We start from the raw sequence: 5888 nt of genomic DNA on the forward strand, positions 1-5888 counted from the left end.
GGCAACTTGGAGGAATTGATTATGTGTTGCATGTTGGCATTTTTGATGATTGATGTTGTGATTGTCATTGATGGACACACACTTGATTTGAGATCACTTTTTGTATGTATAAGTTAAAGCTCAACCGGTATTTGTTCCAACTGGTATGATGTATTATAGTCTTCAGACTATAAGTGTTTTGCAGAAAGTGTTTTGAAGACCCCAAGCAGTTCGAGGATCTCAAGCGGTACGAAGGAACGAAGCGACACAACTCATATTTCCCAGTCTTCATTTTGTCAAACTAGCAACTGGTATTTTGTTTAAACCGATATTCTGTATGAACCGGTAATACTCTGTGATGAGTTACCAACCCGCATTTTGTGATGAGTTACCATCCACTGATTGTTTGGCAGTGCTGACACTCTGGCGGTGTTTTTTGTGTCGTGTTACCAAATATGTCTAGATGCATTGAACCTAGGAAATTGTACTGTAATCCTATTGGAATGACATCAAATCAGATTCCTTTATAAGGACATCATGTCTAGGGTTTTAGGTTGTTGCTAGGGTTTAAGGTGGTTGAAGAGTTTTTGTAAGTGTGAACATAGGAGAGAAGTTGAGGTCTCTGAGAAGAGGCAGAGTGTGAATATGTTGAAGACTGAAGTAATGCTGGAATGCATTAGGAATGAGCTATCAAGGATCTAACCAAGCAATCTGTGCTATTTGTTAGATCACCCACTTGTTGATCACTCACATCTTCGTCAAGTCTGAAGCCCTTAACTGGGTAGGCCCAAAAGCCTTTTGTAAATCCTCTAACAAGGTGGTTCACATCTATGGATCTAAAATCCTCTAGCAAGGTAGTCTTTAATCAGACTTATCTCCTAACAAAAAATGAGATTCCTAACAGGATTTGTTTTGGTAAAGAACGTTGTATGACCTTAACCGGTCTAGTTCCTATTCTACAGATAGTTACTTGTGAGTTCCATCTCACCGTGGTTTTTCCCATTTGGGTTTCCACGTCAAAATCTCTCGTGTTATGGTGTTTGTGCTTCTGTGGGTGAATGCATTATTTGCTATTTGGTTTGCATGTGTGCTAACTAGTTTGTTTGCTAAACTGTTTTACTGGTTTACTGGTAGTCTAGTAAAGTGTTTAAGTACAGAAATTTTTGGCATACTAATTCACCCCCCCTCTTAGTATTCATCATTGCATTGGTGTTTTTCATTGATGTCAACACTAGTTGTTTTGTTGTCTACCGGGTTCTAGTAGAGTGGTTGGAATATGATGTTGATATGGAGATTTTCTTTGGTATGCTCTAATTTGTGGAATTGGTTTGGATTGGTTATTCATGTGTTCCTAATGTGTATCACATTTAGTTGGTTCAGGATTTGATGATCTGGAAGCTATCATTTGTTCTGGTAAGCCTTTTGGTTACCCGTAAGGGTTTTACTGGCAGAACTTTGTTGAAAATATTTTGATGAGTTCGATAAGTGGTGTTGGTGTGGCCTCTAGAAGGTTATCAGGATGTTGATGGTTATCATGCTCATGTTCCATTTGATCGGTGGTGTTTCATTTGGCTTATGGCGACCTATTTTAGGTCTGATTCTATTCTATTAGGTTATAGACCGGTTTATGTAACATGTTGGTTGATGCTCTCGATGTGTTACCAGTTGGATTTATTGATTGGTTTATGTTGTTTCAGTCTTAGGCCGACTTGGTTTATCATTGGTTTGTGGGATTATGTAACGGATTTATTGTATTACCGTTTAGGTGGTCGACCTAATTGTTTAGGTCCTGGGTTGGTATATATATGATGTAATATTTCTTTGTAGATCATGGGAAAAATGTTATGGAACTATCTAAGTGCGAATAAAGTTGTAATCATATGCAGAGGTTTTGGTCAATCATAGGTGATCGAATTGGGTTTGTGTAAGAGGTTTGTGCAGGAAATGATGAGAAGGGAAAACAAAAGGTTGATGAAATTCGACAAGATCATGCTAAACAGTGGGTTAGGAAGTTTGAAGATCAATCGACAGAGGCAAATTCCCTGGTTACTCAACCAATAGAGCAGAATGTTCCTGCATTGATAGGAAACTCATCTGATAACTAAGGCATAAGCATTAGGAGTGTTGGGAATCATTAAATTTGAGTCAAGTTTTGAGCCCCTTTTCAAAATTTTGTTATTGCATGTTCATAAAGGCACCTAATCTCATTCAGGTGGCCTAGTTAGAGAGAGGGCAAAATGGAGCCAGTTGATTTTCAGAGGGTAAGGTTCAGGAAACATGACCTACACATTTCATTTGGCCTATTCAATGATGTGAAACTTTCAAAATTCAAATTGGAGAAGTTTATCAAGTACCCATTTCGAGGGGTGAGCTGAAAGTGCATTTTAGGCACAAATGCAGATTTTATTGAGTAGCCTACTTTGGGTGTTTATATCTTTTGCCCTGTTGATTGTCATGAATAATTTCAAAATGGATTCAATTCTATGCATAAATGTGAGTTATCTTGCAAAATTTCAAGTCCTCATGAATCCATTTGCTCAGTTTTCAAAGCTCAATCTGTTCGCAGTTTGTGTGTTTTGACAAGTCCCTGTTTTTGCACAAGTGTAAAAGTTGCCTCGGTGAATGTCATGTTAGAATGTTTGTTCCGGGCTATTGTTGGTATAAGATGAGTAATGTTTCAAATTTCAAGCCTCTGTCAATCTGTTTGATCAGTTTTTAAAAGGGTCTATTGAGCCATCTTTTTCAGTTATCCATACATTTAGTGGTATATCACTTAAAGTAGCCATTTTCATGAGCACGCCGTTTGTACCCAGTCAGAATTTTGGTCAAACTGAGAATCCAAAGGTTTAATATGTACTTCAATGTACTTGTGTTTCAAATTTGATGGTCTATAGAGGTCGTTTGATATTTTTGAGAAAGGCATCATGTGTTGCCAGAACATTGACTTCATCAGATCCGCAGTGTCGACAAACCCAGTTGGGCATTTTTGAAAATTAATATCTCTTCACTTGGGACTCGTCTTGAAAAACCACTTGGCAGAGTACACGCCTGTCAGATGGCGAGGTCCAGAAAGGTGTTTTGACCAGCTTGAAAAATACGTCTTCGCGATTAAATGCAAAAATCTGGCGTAAGTGCCTGAAAGTTGTAAAATTCAATTTTATGATCCGAAAATGGTGTCGATCGATTCCAGAGGTAAGTTTAAGGTTTGCAAAGCATTTTAGAGGTCAGTTGCATGAAAATGATTTTTTTTTTAGTCGGACCCACTTTGGGGCCCGACCTGGCTCATGCCCATGCAGTGTTATTTTATTGACGACTTGGCCCTATGAGCATTTCCAGAATAATATTGAGATCCATTGTTGGAGTAGAATATTTGTATGTTTCCCACCAGAGGATAGTGCAAAATGGGAATGCCTCTTGTAGTCAAAAGAACCAAGGCATTTTACGAGTTCATGGTAAACACGCAAATATTGGTGCAATTTTGAAATTGGAGTGTGGCGTGATGAATGGAATGACACTCTTTATAAAATTTCAACAAATGCCATTTGCCAACATCTTCTTTGCGTTGAGGAAGGGCAAGTGAAACTTTCAATAAAATGCAAGTGGCAGATGTGTCCTTCCCTCTTCTATGGTGGGATTTTTGATTTCTCCATACCGTGGTTTCTGGAAAATAAAACTTTTCAAACAAATGCTATTGGTTAGTGCACGACATGTGTTGCTGTTCAAAAGGCTTTGGAAGGTTTCAGACAAATGAAATGGCATTCAAAACCAATAAAATGCAATGGGAGGTGTGAAGCTAAACTCCACGACCTTTGCCAACACTTTCCCTCTTTCATGTGGCTGCAAGTAAAGGAGGTTCTTGGCCTACGTGGGTGATGGGCATTGGAAACCTTCAAAGCATATTTATTGAAGTTACAGACCCAAACTACAACCTTTGCTAGTATCCTCCCATGCTACGTGGTTTTTGGAAATTCAAACAGCAAATGAAATTGGCCATTCCTTTTCCTATGCATAGTTGGTGTGCCAGATTGAAGGCCATTGAAGTTTTTCAAATTAATGCAATGTCCTCCCTGCTAATGACACGTGAAAGTGAGTTAAACGCAGTTTGATTTGTCAAAGAAAAATCCCAAACAAAGGTAAAAATGCCATGAAAGACCCTAGAAAAACTTCAAACTTATAGTGCCAGGCAAAAGGTAATATCCCACATTGGCTCGGAAATGAACTTTTTTAATATTTATATCAAAAGCTCCACATAACCATAGTGTGAAAACCTCAAGGCTTTTGACGAACGGTGTCGGTTGGGCGCCCAAGTGGACCCCATGTGCGCAAGTGCGCTTCCCGAGGCGACCAAGGAGGCTGATTGAGCGGCGATAGGTGGACCCCATGCGGGCACGGATCCTGAGGCACGTGAGTTTTGCAGGAAACAGATGGCTTAACCGATGAGCAAGTTCATTGAGGATCGACGGTGCTCGCGATTTAATAGGGTGGAGATGCTCACCAGTTAAGGGCTGCGAAATGGCGAAAAACCCAGGGTCAGCGAAAGGAGTTAAAGATCGAGCAAGTCTGAAAAGATCCAACGGCTCACGTGATTTCGGAGCCCGAAGATGCACGCGAGTTACCTATCATGAAATGGCGAAAGCCAGGTGGTGCACAGGTGGCAATGTGACATGGCGGTCCAGTAAGCGGGTCTCGTCCCATTGGCGCATAGGTGGTGATGATGTGGTGCATAGGTGCTGACGATGTGGCCGACAAGCAAGCAGACAAGTCGCAATGATGTGGAGTACACATGGCGGTGATGAGGTGTCATCCGAGGTGGTGCCTAGTGGATCCCATCGACCAATCAGGGGCTGCCACGTGGCAAGGTGTCAGGGAAAAAAGGGAGCCAAAAATCAAAATTAAAATTAGATTAAATATATAGTTCAAACTATATTAAAAAATGAAAAAATTTAAATGATTGTGCACACGTGAGTGATTAATTCACCTAGGGCTCTATTTTTACTCAAACTGGCAAGTATTATATATTGCCAAAAAGCTCTCGAGATAAGGAGAGCAGTTATGCAGTTAATTTTAATACATATGTTATATTTAGAGAGAAGTTTCCACAGGAATGAAGAATATATTTTTGCAGTTAGGGACAAAGGAGACACTTGGCAATTTCGGTTGCAAACCTAATCTTCTTCCTCTTCCTTCTTATTCAAATTTTCTTCTCATTGTAAGGGTTCCAGAATTATGTGAGAAGTGCTCCAGTTTTCATGGCTTCTATTTTTTGAATTTCTTGACACAAACTTGTAAAGTTCTATACATCTGTTCAGGGTATAGAGGCTACATTGCAGGATGAGAGATTGTTTTCTAGTTGCAGGTCTTACTTGTGTCAGGCACAAGTAAATTTCCCATGATATTGTCTCTGTGCATGTATTTCATCGTTATGAATTGAATCCTCAAGGAGGCTTATAATTTGTCATCTCAAGGAGATTGTATGATTGTTTGTAGGCATTCTTCAATGAAGAGTTTAAATTCTATAATCAGTCATAAACAATGGAATGTGTCCCAGATCTGATAATTTTGTGAATGGATTGAGTAATGCATTAGTATAAGGCATTAATGTAGGGATATTTTGTAAGGAAAACAAATTTGCAGTTGTGATTGACATTTTGTAGTTCTGTGTGTGACTCTGTTACCCAATGAACAAGGCACTGGTCTTTGACAGATTTGGGGATGGTTTCAGATATAAGGTTATGTAATCGCGTTGGGAAACTCCTTAGGATCGTTTAGCCTTCTGCTGTGCAATCTAAGGCTTTTTTAACTCTAGTTTATCTTGAGGTTGTAACTTATCAGTAATACTCTTAACTATTATTATAAAAAAAAATGTATATTTACACTCTATTTGAGTGTTTTTAACTTAAACCCTTAGG

Source organism: Cryptomeria japonica, chromosome 6, assembly GCF_030272615.1.
Source record: "Cryptomeria japonica chromosome 6, Sugi_1.0, whole genome shotgun sequence".
NCBI lineage: Eukaryota > Viridiplantae > Streptophyta > Pinopsida > Cupressales > Cupressaceae > Cryptomeria > Cryptomeria japonica.